At 44.1% G+C, this 20808-nt stretch overlaps 1 long non-coding RNA gene across 7 annotated transcripts in view; it reads left to right on the top strand.

The window, feature by feature from the left end:
• The window catches only part of LOC122464092, a 67432-nt gene that overhangs the window by 35995 nt on the left and 10629 nt on the right, over positions 1 to 20808 (top strand). For 2 of the 7 annotated variants that reach the window (XR_006287964.1, XR_006287961.1), the window contains exon 2: positions 17346 to 17409. The exons of 4 other annotated variants lie outside the window; for them this stretch is intronic. This is a non-coding gene — a long non-coding RNA (uncharacterized LOC122464092). Of the gene's footprint in view, positions 1 to 16743; positions 16840 to 17345; positions 17410 to 20808 lie in introns of all 7 variants that reach the window. One more of the 7 variants, XR_006287960.1, reaches the window with a different exon arrangement.

Genomic DNA, 20808 nt, shown 5'->3' with positions numbered 1-20808 from the left:
GGTGCCCTACTAATGAACCATCTTCTTGTGAATATAAGTGATGCAGCCACTTTATATCGGACACCATAAGCACACATACTCCTTTGAGAACATCTGATACAATGCACTAGAAGATGCAGCTCTGATCCTGTTCGGCTCTTCTAGGATAAATGGAGATCATGTGGCTCTTTGACACTGTGCCTGTTATGCACCTGAAATGCTTGTTAATGGCCCCGTAATGCGTGTGGTCTTGCTTAAATGATGGTTGACTGACTTAAAAATCCATTTCTTGACTCAAGTCTACCATCTGTCTCTTATAATTACATGAAGTGATTTTAACTTTCAAATCTGTCATCAGCTTCGTCCTCTTCTAGCTGTTCTATGGAAAAGCTTAAAATGTCCCATCTGGACAGTTTGCACTAGGTGGAAACAATTTATGTACCAGTGACCAGACTATTCATCCTCTTACTTGTTGCATTTTAATCATATGGATATGCTTTGGGTAACAGTAATTGAACTTCAATCGAACCCTAGCATAGTGCATGGAGTGTGGTTCAGGTCACTAATAGTTCTCATCTTGCCAATCAAGTCTACTAATACAAACAAAAAGCCTATTCAACAGAACTGTTCTCTACCCTAATCAGACACAATTGTTTAAAACCTTTGTATCTAGCTCAGAAACTTTTCCAGACCTTTCGGTCTTCATTACTAGAGGTGGGACTGTGTGGACGTTTTTATTTTTAATTTTAAAAAGTCAGTGAATATGTTGATGCTTTGGTGATTAACTGCATGGAGAGAATAAAGCTCAGATCCTTATTCAGATGGTCACATTCTCTCAACGCAAATCATGATTTTCTGACTCTTTATCAACTGCTCAAAATTCTGTGCTAATTACAGGCCATTTTCTGCCACCCTAATTCATGGTGAGTTGTACTGGTCCTTAAATGACTAAGCTGTCAAACAGGCACAGGTAATCTAAAAGCAACATTCAATGTTATTTTTTTAAAAATTATTTTACTGGTATGGTAGCCATCATTAGGTGGCACTGTTAGTCTTCCAAGGCCTTTTTATTTTTTTTTAGTGTGCAGGTAATTTTTGACGGTTGAGAAGACCTGTGGTGGTGGGAGGTTGTTAATTTTTGCAGCTAAAGCTTCATGCAAGCCTTTGGTGAAGAGGAATGGTGGGGGTCGGGGGAAGAATGGTATCCTACTAGAGTCAATGTGTGAGGCAGAGCTGCTCTCTAGAACAAGACATTGGTGCTAGGCTGAGTTGCCTGGAACAGGGAATAGTCCTGCAAGCTGTTTGACCATCTCGTGTCAAGACGGTTGTCACAACACCCCTAAAAACGCAGTGTCATAAATATAAAGGGAAGGGTAAACACCTTTAAATCCCTCCTGGCCAGAGGAAAAACCCTTTCACCTGTAAAGGGTTAAGAAGCTAGGATAACCTCGCTGGCACCTGACCAAAATGACCAATGAGGAGACAAGATACTTTCAAAGCTGGAGGTGGGGGGGAGAAACAAAGGCTCTCTCGGTCTGTGTGTTGCTTTTGCCGGGACCAGAGCAGGAATGCAGGTCAGAACTCCTGTAAAGCACTAATAAGGAATCTAGTTAGATATGCATTAGATTCTGTTTTGTTTAAATGGCTGATAAAATAAGTTGTGCTGAATGGAATGTATATTCCTGTTTTTGTGTCTTTTTGTAACTTAAGGTTTTGCCTAGAGGGATTCTCTATGTTTTGAATCCGATTACCCTGTAAGGTATTTACCATCCTGATTACAGAGGTGATTCTTTTACTTTTTCTTCAATTAAAATTCTTCTTTTAAGAACCCGATTGCTTTTTCATTGTTCTTAAGATCCAAGGGTTTAGGTCTGTGTTCACTTATGCAAATTGGTGAGGACTTTTATCAAGCCTTCCACAGGAAAGGGGGTGTAGGGTTTGGGAGGATTTTGGGGGGGAAAGAAGTTTCCAAACAGGCTCTTTCCCTGTTAAATATTTGTTAGATGCTTGGTGGTGGCAGCAATAAAGTCCAGGGGCAAAAGGTAAAATAGTTTGTACCTTGGGGAAGTTTTAACCTAAGCTGGTAAAAAATAAGCTTAGGGGGTTTTTCATACAGGTCTCCACATCTGTACCCTAGAGTTCAGAGTGGGGAAGGAACCTTGATATGCAGCTTCACGTCAGTGTGTTATGGAGGTTGGGGGTGGGAATAACACTGAATTTGGGTACTTTGGAATTTTTTAAAAATAAAATAAGTTATGCCTGTTTAAACTCCAGACATCTTACTCTCTGACGAATGAATCACTACTTTTGCCAATACATAGGTAGTCATTCTTGTACATCTTAAATGACATTGGTGACAAACTCGCATTGTAATATTTCTTTGGAAAGTAAGGATCTCCTGTTGGAGCCCAGGTGATTTGATTGCCTGAGATGGAAAACCATGGGTCTGTTTGGAAACACATGGTGGTAGTCTGCCAAGCTTCTCTCAAAACCTAGCCCCACCCCCATTTGCAAAATCAAACTGAGATGCTAATTACAGTAAAATAAACACTATAATTGTAGTATCGGGGTATCTAAAGGGCTCTTCCTCCCCCACAAGCTAAGGTTGCAGGGGGCTGTAGTTTGAGAGAGAGCCTGGGGAATGGGATTTGAGGCCGGTGCTGCTGTGTGAGAGGGCTCTGGCTACATTAAAGTGTGTGTGTTTTACCATGTGGTCTGGCTTTCATTCCTTTAGATACCCCGATACTACAATATTGACTATAATGATGAATCACTTCCATTTGTTTGCCTTGGATAGCTTTCCAGTGAGGCACTGATCACCAGACCCATTTTGTCTTAGTTTATTTGAGTTGATGGAACCCCAGGATACGATGTTACGGTTGTAGGAGAAACAAAGACCTGGCAAAGCAAGGGAGGGAAAAAACAGGGATGTCCTCATTACATAGCGCTGGGTGAACATAAAAAGCTGGGGGTTGACATAACTTTATTTGGACTTTCAAAAGACTTTTGACAGAATCACCACAAGAAGACACTAAAGTAGCTTAAATGGTGATGGTGTGAGAGACAAAATCATGATGTGGATCAGAAATTGACTGAGACAGAAAAAAAGGAGTGGGAATAAATAGTCAATTTTCATCAGAAGGTTAATAACAGGGTGCCACAAAGTTCTGTATTAAGAAAGGTGGTGTAATTAATGATCTTGGAAAATGGAGTAAGGTGGCCAAATATGTAGATGACACAACATTATTTAGATTCTTTAAGACCAGAGAAGACTGTGAGGAACCTAAGAGGAATAAAACCAAGTGAGGTGAATGGATAACATGATGGTAGATGAGTCAATGCTGACAAGTGCAAAATAATGCACACTGAGAAGAAAAACTTGAATTACTCACACATATTACTGGGTTTTAAGTTAACTGTATCAGTTCAGGCCAAAGACCCAGGCATCATCCTGGGCAGTTTGGTGAGGACTTCAGCTTAATGTGCAGTAGCAGTCTGAAAAAGTAAGCACAATGGAATGGAGAATAAAGTGAAAAATATAATTCTAGAAATGTCAGGCTGGAAGGACCTAAGAGGTCATCTACTCCATTTCCCCACAGTGCTGAGGCAGGATGAGGTATACTGGATCAGTGTTTCCCAAACAGTCGCTGGAAGGTTGTCCTGTGGGCCCAGGGAGGAGGGGAGGTCTCTGGGAGAGGAGCTGGAGAGCAAACCTGCTCCACGCTCACCCCACAGTTGCAGCTCCTGTCCCACAGGGTGGGATTCTGCTCCCCACTCCGTGCTTTGTGACCTTGTACATGGACTTAGGTTTGGTGTGGATGCCAATTTACAGTGGATGAGGATGATGGAGGGGCAGCTGGGCCAAACGTGAGTGGCGCTGCAACCCCACGTGCCAGGTTGCAATGTCCAGAGAAGGGAGGTGGGCCCAGCCCCACAGGACAGGAGCCCTGCTGTGGAGTGAGTGCAGGGTGGGCTTGCTCTCAAAACCCTGCCTCTCCTCTCCACCAGGCCGGGATATGGGTTGTGGTACTAGGGCAGAGGGTGCTGCTATGGTTGGCCCGTATCCGCTTGGGAGAGTAAGGAGGAAGAAGATGCTACCCTATGATTTTGGGCTCCCCCACAAATTTGGACAATGGCTAGCTTGCAAAAAACCCCAGACAGAATGCAATTGGTGGGTCATATTACTAAACAGTTTAGGAACCACTGCTCTAGGCCATCCCTGACAGGTGTTTGTCTAACCTGTTCTTAAAAACCTCCAATGACAGGGATTCCACAACCTCCCCAGGTAACCTGTTCCAGTGCTTAACTATCATCTGTACAGTTAGAATGTTTTCCTAATGTCCAGCCTAAATTTCCCAAGCTATAACCTACACTGATTACTTCTTTTCCTAGCCTTGGTGGACTTGGAGAACAATTGATCACTGTCCTGTTTATAAAAACCTTTTACATATAAGTCTTCAAATGTCCACCTCTTCTTCCTCCCCTTCCCGCTCAGTCTTCTCTAAAGTAAACATGCCCAGTTCTTTCAACCTTTCCAAAACAGGTTTGCCTATGCAACTGAACTGTAGGATGTTGGTCTGCGTTGATCCTGAGCTCTGAACTTCTGGGGCGCTCTTGTCTCTGGTATTATATGCATTTTTGCAATGCTGAGGACAGGGTTTTGTTTCTGCAGTGGTGTTGTGCACTGCTCTGCCCATATGGTTGAGCTGCTTGCAGCCTAATTCCCCACATTCCATGTTTTCCTGAAGTTCCTTCTGTAACAATGCCTCCAGGGAACCATGGGCCTGTGATTCCTGTTCCACTGATCATGCTACATCTTCTCTATTTTACAAATATTTTAATATAACATTAAAACACATAATTGATGCCCCGACCCCCACCCTGTCACTTTGACCAGGGGTTGCTAGCACACAACTGATCTGGAGTCTCTCCATCTACCACAGACTCAGCTGATTACACAGTCTTTGAGATAGTTTGGTCTCCTCAACACGCAACCACACAGGGGGAAAGATAACTCCCAATCAGCTGTTTGAGTGTAGCAAATGGTCTCTGTAGAGTCTCCTCCTTCACTGAGGGGTTGGCCTCTGGTTCTGTCTCCCCATTCCATGGTGGTCTCTGTAAGATTTATCTGGGAGGTACGTCTGCTGTGTCATAAGTGCCTCTTGTACTTTCAGATCATTTGTCCCCTCATGTGACCCAGGTGCCATGGCACCCTTTGCAATACTAGTCCACTCCTTCTGGTGTCTCTCTAAAAACTGGATCCTCTCAGGAATGCCTTTCTCCTCCTGGACTGGTAGGTCCTTTGCTGACCTGTCGTGCTTTCTTGGATTCTGGCTGCAACAGGTCTCCTCTCATTAGTAGCAGGGTTTGGTCCTTTGTCCCATCAGTGCCTGCACTGAGCTGTTTTGGCATCCATTTTAACAAGGGGACTGAACCACAAAAAACAGCCTTGTATAATAGTCTGGTTTTTGTAGCTGATTCCACCTTACCATTACTCTGTGGGCATGCTGGGAAGGAGGCGTGGTGGTCAAACTCCCATTTGTATGCAAATTCCTTAAATTCTGCTGAGGCAAGTTAGGGTCTGTTGATAAATTCTGTATCCGGAATGCCATATCTTGCAAAGTGGGCCTTCACTATGCAAATTACTGACTTGCTTCTTGTATCAGGCAGGGCATCAACCTCCCAGAAATTTGAATAGTAGCCCACTGTAATCAAGTACTGTTTTTTTCTTGAAGATAAGTAAGTCCACTCCCGTCTTTGCCTGGGGTCGAGTGGGCAGCTCATGTGGTAAGTCTCTTTACGCTGGTGGTTATCATGTGACTGGCATGTGTTGCACTTTTCTATCAAGGAGTGGACTTGTGTATTCATTCCTGACCAGTGAACACACTCGAGCTGGTCGATGTGCAGGTTTGAAGCATGTATTTTTGCATGACCTCCCTGCGTAATGAGATTGGAACAGCTTTGTCCTCGAAATAAGACTTCATTCTGCACAAACAGCTCATCTTTAATTTGAAAATAAGGTTCTGCTCCTACCAGTACTTGTTTGTCTTCTGTCCACCCTGCTACTATAACTCTCTTGACTGCCTAGAGTTGGATGTGATGACCCCATGTGCCACAGATTCCCTGGTTCAGGACAGGATAGCCAAAGTGCCCCAAATTGCATGTAGTAAGCAGTGTACATGAGACAGTAACACAGGGGTCCATCCTCAGCCCTTCAGATCAGTCTAATGAAAAACCTGTGTCACTCCAGTTTCATTCTGCTTTGGAGAGCATTTGGTCTCCAGGGCTCCTAAGAGTGCTGTGAGGCAGTGGTGCAGACCTCTCTGCCTTTTTCCCCAATAAGGTAAAATAATGGTTTTTTACTTTCTTGCCGTTTGTCATCCTGCTGCACAGCCAGGTCTGTGACTATATCTTGGTCTTTTCCTTCCACTGGGTCCCTCACTGTCTAGGTTTGCTTCTGCAAAATTCCAGGCTCCGGGGGGCTTGATCAGACTGAGTTCCATGGCTCACGCTGGCTGCTGTTCAGAGAGCTCACAGCTCTGGCCCTGTCCCCTGGCTTCATTAGCAAAGAGTGAGGTGCAGGTTACACTGAACAAATGCAACCTTATAAAACCCTGCGCACTGCTCTGTCCATGTGGCTGAGCTGTTTCTAAGCTAACTCCCTGCCTTCCCTGTTTTTTCTGGTATCCTGTCAATAACAGCCCTTGGCCCTCCAGGAACATGGTGCCTTGGACTCCAGTTCCACTTATGATACAAGCAGGCGTTCAGAGTTTGGCATGCGCTGAAGGAATTCATTCTGTGAGCTTTGAACCGCTTAACTTATATGTGATAGACAGAAAAATAGTTGTTTACATTGCAAAATACGGATTTTCCTTTCTAGAGGAAATATTGCGAGTGAAACTGAGATGTAAAGCACTGAGTAGTGCTATAATTGGGTGCAGGGGGTCATAGCAGCAATTGCTAATGTGTTATTCATTTATACTCTTCCATTGTCAGCGTTTACGATATGTTGGCTGTCATGCAAAGCAAACAAAATTGCATACCAAAACTGGAAGCCAATAAAAGACTTACCCTGCTTGTTAAAAACAGCTGAGTTTGTCTTTAGACTATTGTTCAGTGAGAGATATCATCCAGAGCTTTTTCTTTTCGACAGATTTGCTGCATTTTCTATTTGGAAGGTGTTTTGTCTTTCAAAGGGGGGGAAAACTCATCTTATCAGCAGAGACACATGTTTTTCTTGGTTAGGCTGCAGGTAGCGTCTGTAGCCGTGGCTTACAAGAAAGTGAGCCCAATTCAAATGCACATGGTTCTTGGTGTTTTCTTTTTCCGCTCTTGCCTCTGCCACCCCACCCCCCGGTAAAATGTTTTTCCTGCAATGCAGTGTACTATGCATGCATTCTATACGATACTATGGCTTTCCTGTTGAAAACATTTAGCAATCTACTCAACACCTAAAATAACCAGAAGGACAAAGCTTTTACAGCTACACATTTAGGATGCAGCCCCTCACTCCACCTCCTCTTCCCCGCCAATGAAGGAACCCCATTTCTGAGTTCTATACTGACCACTAATCTGAAGGAATGTGTAATCTGATTGAATGAAATAGATTACAGGGATTTGTTAGGTTAATAAAATGCTAGATTAACAGTACTGCAGCATTGTGATTAGGGAGATTAATCACTAAAGACAGTTCTTTTGGATGTAAAGTCTCTCTCTTAATTTAGAACAAAAGTTGTAGTCTATTGAAAATGATTATCCTAGCAATTAGTAAACTGAAAACATTCTGGCCTTCTGAAAAGCTATTGATGTTAAATGTAATTTTGTCAAAATATTACTTGATGTTTAATTTTTAAGGTAGCCAATTTTCCTGCCACACCTTTGATATTTAGGGTCACATCTTTAAAAGATCTCTTTCAATGGAGGATGCAATGAACACTAGAACATCCAGTGTATGGGTCATAAATTTGGCATGAGACAGCTGCCATTATGTAAGGAAGCAGCAAGTGGCTGCAAAGGTCATCCTGGCTGGGGCAGAGCTGGTAGTGGCTGGCTGAAAGTGACGGCAGTCTCTCCTTGCTGTGCTAAGAAATGGTCTTTAGATTAGAATAACAATTGTTTAATAAAAGCTACAGCCTTCTTGAAGAATATAAGATGTTATCTCTTGGCATGTAACTGGCTAAAAAGAGTGTGCTCTAAACAAATCCTTGTCCAGGCTGAGTTGAGTGTATAAGGACACCAAATGAAAAATTAATGAAATGTTAAAATTCTTTCTTTCTAAATAAACTGAGATAACGTACATCAATTTTTAAAAAATATAATGTGGTTGTGTCCCATTTGAAAAAGGAAAAGAACTTCTTCAGGTGGGGGTTGAGTCATCTGGTGACATAGTAGTTCTGAACTGAGAGAAATATTAATATCTCACTGAAACCTGCAATGAATGTGTAGTGGGGCAGCTGCCCCACTCCAAGGTAAAAGGGATTAAGAGCAGCTGAGGGAGGCTAGCGAGGTAGCTGGCCCTAGGTGTGGCTGGCTTAATCAGGCCACATCTGGCCTGGGTAAAAGGGCTGTGGGGCCAGGAGACAGAGAAGTTTCACTCTAGCCCTGGAGTGGGAAGGGCTAGCTGCCTGGGAGCAAGGTACCTGAAGCAGAGCAGTGCTTGTGGGGGAAAAGGGCAAGAGGAGCTGGGGAGCAATAAGCAACTCCCCAGGCTGAGGCCTTGTGTAAGGCCTAAAGAGGTACTGGGGCTGCAGCGGTGTAGCCAGGGGATAGGCAGAGGCAGCTGGTCCAACCCCCTTGCCAGTGATGAGTGGCCATTACACTGCAGTCTGCCCCGGGGAAAGGGGGCTAGATGATGACTGGCAGTAGCCACTGAGGCAAGGTGGGCTTAGAGGGTTGGGGGTTCCCCTGGGACGGGAGACCCAGAGTGTGTGGGTACTGCTGGGGCAGAACCCCGAGGTAAAGGGACACGAGGGCCTGAGGCAGGTGAGACACTGGCTAGCAGAGGGCGCTCCAAGGCTGGAAAGGAGCTAATTCCCAGATGACCAGCAGGAGGTGCCGTGCTGGTGAGTCCTGACCTCGCTATGGAGAGTTTTTGGGAGGCGCTTGTGTATGCAACAAGTTCCCTTTTGGAGTGCTCAGCAGTAAGACAATCAAAAGGAAATATAGGGCCATGTATGGATAGCCTCCACAGGCACCATCTGTATCAGGGACATAGTCAGAAGAATTAAACACGACAGGCTCTACAGAAGTTGAATATAGATTAGAATAAAGTATAATTAATTTAAATTCAGAGGTCTTATTTGCAGGGAAAAATCTGATGTATCTGTATCAAAATAATAGGCTGACAGAATGTGATGGCAAATTGAAGTGGACAACTTCTTGAATTTTGTGCTTGTGCAGTGTCTTCCTTTAATTTTACTTTTTTTCTTGCTTTTCCTCTGCTTTAGGAGAGTTAGTTTTGCCAGGGACAGGCAGGAGGTTACACAGGGAACCTCTTTTCTAAAGTAAAGTGTTTTGGGGTAAGAAGGGTTTTGAGTCTTTTTAAAATTTATTTATTTATTTATTTTTGCTTTCTCATGATGCCAAAAAGTGGAAAAGGAGCGAGGAAACAAAGGGTCACATTTTTGTGGGCCTTTCCCTGGTGATATTGTCGAAAGCACGTTGGCAGGTCTCTATTAAAATAAGCTTTTAACAATCTTACTAGGCATATATCTGCACCTGTAGGTGCTTAAATATCTCTGAAAATCTGTCCCAATCTTCTCTGATCAGCTTTTAAAAAGGGCCTATCACGGGATTACCTCTCAGGACTCAGCATCCTAATTCCAGCCCCCATGCTGCAGCTAAATTGTCACAACGAACCAGCTTAATGGATGTACAAGGTGACCATAAAAAAAATGTGGTAGTTAAAAGAGGAAGTACTCGCTAACTGTTCAGCATATTCCAGGGATTGAGGATTGGGTAGCTTTTGTCAATGGGTAAAGGACTGTGGGAGAAAGTTTCTCTAAAACTTTATCACTATCGCCTATTTGGAAACTCTAGAGCTAAATTTGCACTCTGAAATTCTTGTTCCCATGCAAGACTAAAGTGGGGAGGGATAAAGTCTCCATTCAATAGGCACTTCTCCCACTAATTCTACCAGTTTCTCCACTTCCCCTGTACCTGAGAAGGGGTGAGCAAAGATAACATAGTAAATGCCAGTGAAAATGAGGTAGGATCAGAGGCTAAACTAGGGAAAGAACAAGCTATAAATAGGGAAAGAACAAGTTAAGAATTACTTAGACAAGTTAGATGTCTTCAAGTCAACAAGGCCTGATGAAATACACCCTAGAATACTCAAGGAGCTGACTGTGGATATATCTGAGCCATTAGCAATTATCTTTGAAAAGTCATGGAAGAGGGCAGAGATTCCAGATGACTGGAAAAGAGTAAATATAGTGCCCATGTATAAAAAGGAGAATAAGGACAACCTGGGGAATTTTAGACCAGTCACCTTAACTTCAGTACCTGAAAAGGTTATGGAGTTATCAATTTGCAAACACCTAGAAGATAATAAGGTGATAAGTAACAGTCAGCATGGATTTGTCAAGAACAAATTGTGTCAAACCAACCTAATAGCTTTCTCTGACAGGGTAACAAACCTTGTGGATAAAGAGGAAGTGGTAGATGTGGTGTATCTTGACTTTTTAGTAAGGCTTCTGATCCGGTCTCACATGACCAACTCAGAAACAAACTAGGGAAATACAACCTAGATGGAGCTACTATAAGGTGGGTACATAACTGGTTGGAAAACCATTTCCAGAGAATAATCATCAGTGGTTCACAGTCATGCTGGAAGAGCATATTGAGTGGGATCTTGCAGGGATCAGTTCTAGGTTCTGTTCTGTTCACTATCTTCATCAATGATTTAGATAATGGCATAGAGAGTACTCTTATAAAGTTTGCAGACGATACCAACCTGGGAGAGGTTGCAAGTGCTTTGGAGGATAAGATTAAAATTCAAAATGATCTGGACAAACTGGAGAAATGGTCTCAAGTAAATAGGATGAAATTCAATAAGGACAAATGCAAAATACTCCACTTAAGAAGGAACAATCAGTTGCACACATACAAAATGGGAAATGCCTGCCTAGGAAGGAGTACTGCAGAAAAGGATCTAGGTGTCGTAGTGGATCACAAGCTAAATATGAGTCAACAGAGTAACACTGTTGCGCAAAAAAAAAAAAAAAAAAAAAAAGCAAACATAATTCTGGGATGTATTAGCAGGAGTGTTGTAAGCAAAACACAAGAAGTAATTTTTCCACTCTACTCTGATCGGGCCTCAACTGGAGTACTGTGTCCAGTTCTGGGTGCCATGTTTCAGTAAAGATGTGGACAAATTGGAGATAGTCCAGAGACGAGCGACACAAATGATTAAAGGACTTGAAAACATGACCTATGAGGGAAGATTGGGGGGGAAAAAGAGGGGAGGTTGTTTAGTCTGGTGAAGAGAAGACTGAGGGGACATAACAGTTTTCAAATACATAAAAGATTGGTACAAGGAGGAGGGAGAAAAATTGTTCTCGTACACCTCTGAGGATAGGACAAGAAGCAATGGGCTTAAATTGCAGCAAGGGAGGTTTAGGTTGGACATTAGGAAAAATGTCTTAATTGTCAGGGTGGTTAAGCTCTGCAATAAATTGCCTAGGGAGGTTGTGGAATCTCCATCATTGGAGATTTATAAGAGCATGTTAGACAAACACCTTCAGGGATGGTCTAGATAATACTTAGTCCTGCCTTGAGTTCAGGGAACGGGACTCGATGACCTCTTGAGATTCCTTTCAGTGCTAAGATTCTATCATAAGGGACCATTCAAATTGTCTTGTGATCCTACCTAAGTGGCATTCCAGACCAGAATTCCGTTCAAATGCACAGTTCCCAAGAGGCTTACCCGTGCCCCGGAAAGAGAATGGGTACGGATATGGAAATGCTGATGGACACCTCTGGAGTGAGAGATTCTGACCACATGTTGGCTCTTGGGGTGCACTGGAAAAATGTTTCGAATATTTTTACAACTCATCTTATTTGCAACATTGCTTGCAGTTGCACAGAGTTAGCTGAAACCATGCTATAGGCTTGCAAGGGGTAGCCCACAGCACCTAGAACAATTATAAACAACACAGTGGTGCAAGTTTGCTAACTATGTCTGCGTAGAAAAACTGATATCAAGAAAAGGCCTGGCTGTATTAAGCTTTACAGCCATTTTTGAATATAGGTGTGTGACAAAGTGGGGGAGATTCCTGGTTTCCTTGATTCCTATGGGTTTTTTTTCCCCTTGGTTTTCCTATGGTTTACATGAAGAGGGAGTGGGACTCTGTTTCCCTGGGGGTTACCGGTTTAACAAGGTGATGAGAGAGGGAGTTCGTTGTTCCAGAGGACTGGTGAGGGAACGTGGGACCCTAGCCAATGGCCTGGTGACCCGGAGGCCCAACTCGGGAGTCATAGCCAGTTCTGGCCGGTGGGGAAACAATGGGCTGCGAGGATCCCCGGGGACCCGACCAACCGGTTCCAGCTAGAAGACCTTGTTTATGACTCTGTTTACCTGGAGAGAAGACAATGGACAGGGGAGAAAGGGGGAGGGGGAAGGGGGAGGGAGCTTGGGGCTGGGCTTGGGGCTGGTGATGTCAGATTCCAAGCTGGGAAGCAGCAGGGCTCTGGGCTGGAGAGGGAGCGGGCAGAGCCCACCTGGATGCAGGAGAGACTTGGATGTGCTGTACTGAGGGAGGCCAGGCCTGAGGCCCTGAGAGTTTCCTGTGCTGTGTTCAACGCTCAATAAACCCTCCTGTTTTACGCTGGCTGAGAGTCACTCTGGTCTAGAGAACAGGGTGGCATCATCCCCTTTGGGGAGTGGAGGCCCTGGGGGTCCAGAGCAAGTGGACTCCCTGAGGGAGAGACAGGTGTGCTAAGGCTCGGAGAGGTGTGGCTCCAGGAGGTGGAGGGGCTTAACCCCTGAGAGAGAATGGACCCCCTGGGAAAAGGGCAGTCCCTCTGAAAGGTGCACCCCCCCACGGACTGCACGGGGCCAAGAGTGGGCACGATCTGTGAGTCCGTGACAAGCTGTAGCTAGCAAACTCTGCTACCTAGTTTGGGCAGAACCTTAAAGAGAAGCTAAATTGTGTCAGCTAACAATTAATCAAGTAATTTGGATTATTTACCTCACTTAACAGCAACTCACCAGGCCGGATCTTATTGGCCAGTAAAAGGAAGTAGAGGGCAGACTTGATAACCTTGTAAATGCTCCATACCTGTTCTCTTACAGTGCTCAGCAGGATCTTTGTTCTTAGTGCCTTCCTGGTCTTCAGTGATTCTCCTTTTGTAAGCTCTTCAAGGTGAAGATTCCTGCCTGCTTAAATATTTAGGGGCTATTAATAACAAAAGACCCACGTACATAGCAGATGCTCAAATGCACTTTTGGATGGAGGCATTAGAGACACAGAACTGTCGCTGCAGGCTTTAGTCACATGTTTGGCTGCTTAAGTGTTGTATACCTGTGGCTTTTGGCACAGTGCTTGTTTGGGAAACTGCCATGTTCAGAACTAGTCTTGTTTCTCTTGGTTCTCACCCCCTTTTTTTAAAATTAGACCAGATTGTACCATTTAGGTACAAGCCTGCATTGGGATGGGGCACAGCTGCCCTGCCCTACCTCTGGGGAGATATTTCTCCCAGATTTCCCTCTAAGTCCCTGGTATGCAGTGGGAATTCACCCACTGCCCCAGCATGTTCTTCCTTCTCCAGCAACCCAATTGCATAGGCTGGTGTGGACAGGGACGGAGCCATGATCCAACATGTGTAGTTACCCAACACAAACTTCTCGCTGTTCCATCGATAGCCTATTCATTGTGGTCACAGGGCTCATTTATTCTCACTTCTAGTTCCTCTCTCCAGCTTTATTTATTTGGTTGCACCGCTGCAGTGCAGCCTCCTCCACACCCCTCATTGCCTCTTTTCGTGTGGCTAGTACACCTTGAGGTGCTAGCAAGCAACAATCCCTATACTCGGATCACTGCAGAGACTGCAGTTGTGCCTGCCCTCTGCATGGAAGACCTGTTGTGGCCTGCTCCATCTTTGCACACCACACAAGGACGAGCACATTCTGTCCCTTTATGGACATGTTCTGCTCACTTACAGTGAGCAGGACAACAGTAGAACCTTAATGGCCTGCTGTTGCCCCTTTTGAGGGTTTTAGTCAGATTCTCTGCCAGAAACAGGAAAACAGCTACTCAAGGTGCAGATGAGGATTCTCCCAATAGAGGGGAAACCTTTGGGTTTAGCTGCTTCTATGCCACTTTCATTCCCACTCCCATATAGGGATGAGTCAGGGGTATGCTGAGCCAGCAGAGGGTGGGACTGAATACACCACTATTGGTAAATTGTATAACCAGTTGCTTGACCACACTTTGGTTCATCATGAAGTATACTTGAGACTAAGTAATCAATATCAGTCAAGTTGATTGCTAAAAGTCAATGATAATCTAGTACAGGCAAAAAGTTTCAATATGATACTGGTTTCCGGGGAGCCGTCTGGCGCAATGTTGTTAAATTCACCTTCCTCAAAAGGTGTGCTTCCAAAGTTACACAGTTCTGCTAGGAGTATTTATAGGATTTTATAAATTACAAAACTCTTTACACATCACTAAAATCCAACCCACCAGTTCACCCTTACCTTGTTGTCATCTTTGTTTTGAATGCTAGCGTTCTAGGTACTAGTCTGTGAAGGTACCTCCCCAGCTTGAACCAGAGCAGAGCATTAATGTATTTTACCTTCAACAAGTTTCCTATTTTTCTAATGCCAAAGCTGACTTCAGCTTTACAAAGTGTTCTGGGATACTTAGCATAAATGAACAGGATTACAGAAAGACATAGGCCAATTCAGGCCATGTAACTGCTTGAAATATATATGCAATATGTTCCATTGATACTGTATGCTTAATTCATATTAATATATGTGGTGTGACTGAGTAATACATGTTTCTGATATGATATATATTAGCCTAGCATATATTGGTCAACACAGCCATCTACCTTTTTCCCAGCCAGTGCAGTACTCCTTTTTGGAAGTGCTGTAGCCAGCTTCATTAACAGCATCCCATAGGCTGCTATAAATAATACCTGTACTGTTCCTGCCCTCAGCTGCCCCAAGATTGGAGTAGCCAGAAAGGTAACTTAAAGCCACCTTTCAACCACCACTTTCTTTAGCTGCACCCAGTGTAAAGTCATGCAGTTGCAAATCTGGCCCACTGACTAGTGAAAAACAAAAAAGCCAGATTTCCTGAAATGGCTAGTGAGTGGAGTGCCTCAATATTTGGGTGTTCAGCTTGAGATACCTTTCAAGGGGTCTGATTTTTCAGAAGGCAGCTGCTCAGCACTTTCTGAAAAATCAGGTTAATTTAAGGTTTCTCATCTCCCAGAATGACTCGCCGTTTCTGAAAATCTTGGCTGAAGACCTTATATTACTGGGTAAAGAAACACAGGTGTGTAATACATATTTTTAATTTTTAGACATTATCTTTTAAATGTCACTTTAGCCTGAACCACCAGAGAGATGCTGAGGGCTGGTAAATATTTTTGCAGTGGAGCAGCACAGTTAATTTAGTCCAGGTGTTTCTGTAATTATGAATCATTAGGAAAATACATAGTATAGCACTTGGTGGTGGCTGGCACCTGTGTGCTCTGGTTGGATTTTTGTGAGTGCTCTGTGGCTTGGTATGAAACTTGTGGGCATGCTGCCTGCCTCAAGAGCTGACCATTCCCCCTCCCTGCCCACCTCCTTAGCAATAGCCGTGTGAATAACGGGTTCAGTTCACCGGAAGTTCCAAAAATTGAAAAAACAAACTTGTTTCAGGCTGATTTAAAACAATTTTTGTTGTTGAAATTTTTGGCAAATCAAAAAATATTTGTTTGTTCTGGGTTGAACTAAAGCTGTTTTAACAATTGAAATGTCTCCATTTTGATTTTGAAAATTAAAGGAAATTCTGAAACTAAAAGCTGTTTTGAACCAAAATAAAGTTTTTTAAAAAAGCATTTCAGTTCAACCATGTTGAAATTAAATACCTGATTTATTTTGGGGAGGGGGTGGATTTTTTTTTTCAGGGCTTTTGGGCTGGAACAATTTGCAAAACTGACACAAATTCACAAAATGTCTGTGTTGTCCAATCTGCATTTTTTTGCTCTGTGTGTGTGGGGGGTGGCTTATGAAAAATATTTTGCCCAGCTCTACTTATCATGTTTACTCTGTGTATGTCTTTGGCCATGTCTACTTTATCACTTATGTTGGCAAAACTTGTTGCTCACGGGTGTGGGTGGTGAGCGACAGAAGTTTTGCTGGCATAAGTGATAATGTGCACAGCTACCGCCGCTTATGGAGGCGGTTTATTATGTCGATGGGAGAGCTCTTTCCCGTCCGCATAGAGCGGCTACATGAGCAATCTTACAGTGGCTCAGCTGCATCGGCACTTGTGAGCTTACACTGGCTCAGCTGAATAGATGTGGCCTTTGTCTCCACGGTATTAAAAGGGATTGTACACGCTAGTTTTAGCAGGGTGAAATTGGGGCACTGTCTGTGTGCAAAAGGTTATACGTTCTCCTGACAGGTAACTGTCCACGTGCTCCGCACAGTTTGGTAGCCCAAAGCACTGTTGTGTATCTGTTTTGTATATAGCTCATTCTTAAGCATTCTAGAGATTCTGAAATCAGCACTTTGTTAACTTTCACTTTGGATATTGAACAAAGGGCTGTGTGGTGGTGCCAGCTGCTCCTGACGAACTCGCCACTCTGGAGGGTGATGAACATTATGGAAGGCATACAGTTGATGGACAACATTTTTAGGTGGCTAGCTAGTTTTCTCCCTCTCCTTCCTCTCCCTTAGCCTCCCACTATAAACATTCCCTTTGAAACAAATGGGTTAATTCAGTATTACAGACCTGTAGCACTTCAACAGCAGAGCTACCAAAAATGGAACAATGCTAAGTGGGCTCCCAAGAAAAATTCAAAGGGAGATTCCATGTTTCGTTTGAAGTGCCGTCTTTGTCATGCTCAGCCCCTCTTTCAAAGCACCTATAATGTCCTTCAAAACACTAACAGACTCTCCACCCCAGTCTGTTGTGACTGGGTCAACATATGCTGGAGTTTGGCCTAACAGCCCACTCCTACCAGCTGCTCCTCTATCCAGGTGGCCTGACCATGTATGCAGATGAGCAAGCAGCTTGAAAGGAATTGCCATCTACTTTCCCTTTGGAAGGTTCCTTCAGTGGGGTCAGAGATATGGCACTTCCCCCTCCTCTCTGCTCTGTTCTTTGCTGTATTCAGGTGCTTTTCTTTGATCTCTTTTTCAGACCAACCAGAGACTGAAGGAGAGGCAGCTAGTGGAGTTTGACTTTTGTGTCTCTGACTTGTCTGGTAAGACCTCCATGGGCTAGCTGGCCCCCAAACACTACTGCTGGGTGTAAATCCTGCCCTATATATGTTATGTAGAGAGTACCCAGTTCAGCAGTACCCATTATTAGCTGAGCCAATAGAGGATTTCAGGCTCTCTGCAACTCTAGTCCCAAATGAGACAATTTGGTTGTGTTGGAAATTTCAACGTGGCCAAATCAGCAGCATACTAGCCTTCCAGACTCCAGTTGTGCTGAGCTTCATTCAGTCCTTTGATGATTACTTTGTGTCACCAGCCCAGAAGAGTCCTGTGCTATATGAGCGCATCCTCAGAGCAGAGGGTTGTGAGTTCTCCAAACATTTGCCTTCAACCCTTTAATCTGAACTATTTTGACTTTGCTCCTCCTAATCAGTGGTGATTAGAACTACAATGGGGGAGCCTGAGAATCTGATAGTATTAATCATATAACTTCTATTTCAAAGGTAGTGGTGTTACAGATGGAAGTGGGGACAGGCTAACAGAAGCATAATTTTAGCTTCAAATGGAAATTCTATTTGATACATATCAGCAAGCAAAAAATGTGCATCTTTTCAAACTGATCAGCTAGTCAGAAATTCCCTGTCGTTTTAGGGCTGCAGGTGACCGGTAGCTAAATAGTAGTAATTCTGATCATTGAGGAATCCTGACTACTGCCAGTCTCACAATTAAGGGACAAGTATACCAATCAATAAATGGCACATGGGATTACAGATTTATAGCTCTCCTGTAAAATGCAGTCCCCTGACAAAGGGCTTAAAAGATGTTAAATTGATCCTCTGGCCAAAAGGAACTCCTGAACTTCGCTTTGACTCTTTTTATTTCAGTTGACGACTCTTAAAGTTCAGTATAAGAAATAGCAATGATAAAGCAGACCGCTATAAAGAAAAATATACATTTTCCTTCCTTCTGAGTGCTGGAAAGTTTCTTCCTTAGACTGTATGCTGATGTAACATGGGGAGGATGGCTGGGATGAAGGGGGAAGACTGAAAAGGTGAATTGGAGTCTTTGTTAGAGGGAGTGCTTTGTACTAAAAAGACATGGGGCAACTGAACAGAGTGTCAGTCATAGCTTTGTTCTTTTGGTTTGATTTTTGGAAGGAGTGATTGGCTAGACTTGTTTTCATTTATATGACTTGTATTGTGGTAGTACCCAGACACCCCAATTACAGGTCTATTGAGCTAGGCTCTGTACACAATAAAAACCAGAGATCTTTATATATAGTATGATATGTAGTACTTTCTACAGAGTCTTTCTTCCAGGCATCTCAGTTGTTATATGTTAATTAAACCTTATAATACCCCCCCTGCGGTGGTGTGCAATTGTATAGAGATCACTTCACCCACTGCAAAAATACAGACACCGCTGGAATGAAACACATTAGCAGTGTAACAGCACCCATCAACGCTGTATTTCTCTGTTATAAACAATTAGAGTATATGCATATAATCAGCCAGTATAAGTATCTAATAAGAACATTTGCTTTCCTGACAGCTAATCTTCCAGTTAATTTAATTTGCATAATGTTCTGCCATTCAAGAAAAAATCACTATTTGCTGGGACGTTAGTTTTGACCTTTTCATAATCATATATGTTGTTGTGAGTTTGTAGATAGACACATTGTTATCTCTCAGGACAATGCATGTTCTCCCTCTTTGGGTTTGTGGGTGTCATTTTTGGAGTTAATGAAAATGGTTCTTCCATTGCTACGACTTTGTTTATAATAGTCAATGGCGTAAAACAACCAGTGTTGCTTTTGACATATGTCTATAAAGATGCACTAGTGTTATATTAATGTTCAAGGTAAATGAACAGATACATTGTACTGTATATATGCAGATATTAAAAACTAAAATATACTTGTGTGTGTGAAAAGTAAGCAGCCTAACTAGTAACTTCTGAAGTGGGCAGAAGTTAAGGCCCTGATTCAGCAAAGCATTTAGGCATGTGGTTAAGTCTCAATGGGATTTAAATGTGCATGTTGCTTAATCAGAGCTTTAACTAACTGGAATTCTACAAAATATTGGAGAGAACTAAAGGAAAAGTCTTGGCACCCTTACACCTTTATTCTGCTTGGGCTCAAGGCCATAGGCATGCCTAAAGCTGCTGCATGTTACAGAAGTGGACGCAGAGACGTAGGCTTGGGATCAGAGGGAAGGATGGTAGTGAAATGCTAGTGAAGAGAATCCTAGCCATTCAGAGAGAGAAACCAGAAACTAGTGTGAAAGTTTGTGTGAAACTAGAGAAACTATGACCAGATCAGAGGGGCCTAGCTGATGGGAGCACCCACAAGCAGATGGGGAGTGAGATTAAGGGGGAGCCAGGGCTCTCTAGCTTCAATTCTGCAGCTGCAAATGAATAATCCATTGTGTGCAATTATACTATGAGATAGAGAACAAAGTCATAGTGGGCAAAGCCTGTGACTAGCAGTAACTCCACCCTGAGCTTGAACTTGGGGAGAAGAACATGCCTTGGGGAGTTCCAGACTCATAGGTCTAACCCATCTTCAGGTAATTAACAGTGACAGACAAGGAAGACCTAGGTAAGAAGTGTGTGGCCGTAAAAGGCTCTGCAAATTGTAGGATTCAGGGAATCTGGAGTTACAAGAGTAGTTCAGTTTCCATGTCAGTTCAGTCTCTGTGGGGAAGGGGAGTCTCATGAGCAGGGCCGGATTTCCAGTTAGGCCCAGCAGGCATGTGCCTAGGGCACAGCATTCTAGGGGCACCTAAAAATTCAACATTTGCTGTTCCCGGGTCCCGGCAGGGCGTGAGGCCGGCTGAGAGGGAAAGGGCGTCACGCAGCCCTGCTGGAGCTTTCCTACCAGCAGGGAAGGAGAAGCAGACCCCTGTGGCAGGGGAAGAGCTCAGCAGTCAAACGCAGGGGGCCCTGCCAGGCAAGTGGGTCCTGGGGGAGCTGCTCCTAGGCAGTCCCCATTCCTGCTCCAGCCTGGCTGATGGCGGCATGCCTGAGGACCCAGAGTGACCCTGAGTGGCCCTGCCGTACTGCCGGCTCGCTCAGCCTGGTGGACGTAGTCACCTCTAGGCGGGGTCAGTGAGTGTGGCCAGGGGGTAGGGCGTGGAGAGTGGGTCTTGCGGGGGGGGGGGTCCTGGGGAGTGGAGGGGGGGAAGGTTTGTTTGTTGGGGCGCTGGGCAGTTGTGGTGGTGGTGGGGCACCTAAAAGTTAAAATTGGCGGGGTACCCCTGCTGCCCATGGCAGTTTGGAGTTCCGAGCTGCTGTGGGTGCAACCCCCCACTTCCCTTGCAGCTCCTGTCTGCTGCGGCTGGCAGGGAGAGCTCAGAGCTGGGGCCCCCACAGCTGCCCATCCACTGGGGGCGCCTAGGGGCATGCAAGGTGTAGATCCGGCCCTGCTCATGAGAGCGCAGGTT

This window comes from Chelonia mydas, chromosome 1 (assembly GCF_015237465.2).
Source record: "Chelonia mydas isolate rCheMyd1 chromosome 1, rCheMyd1.pri.v2, whole genome shotgun sequence".
Lineage (NCBI taxonomy): Eukaryota > Metazoa > Chordata > Testudines > Cheloniidae > Chelonia > Chelonia mydas.
Note: the sequence above shows the minus strand (reverse complement) of the source record. Positions and strands in the feature narration are given on the sequence as shown.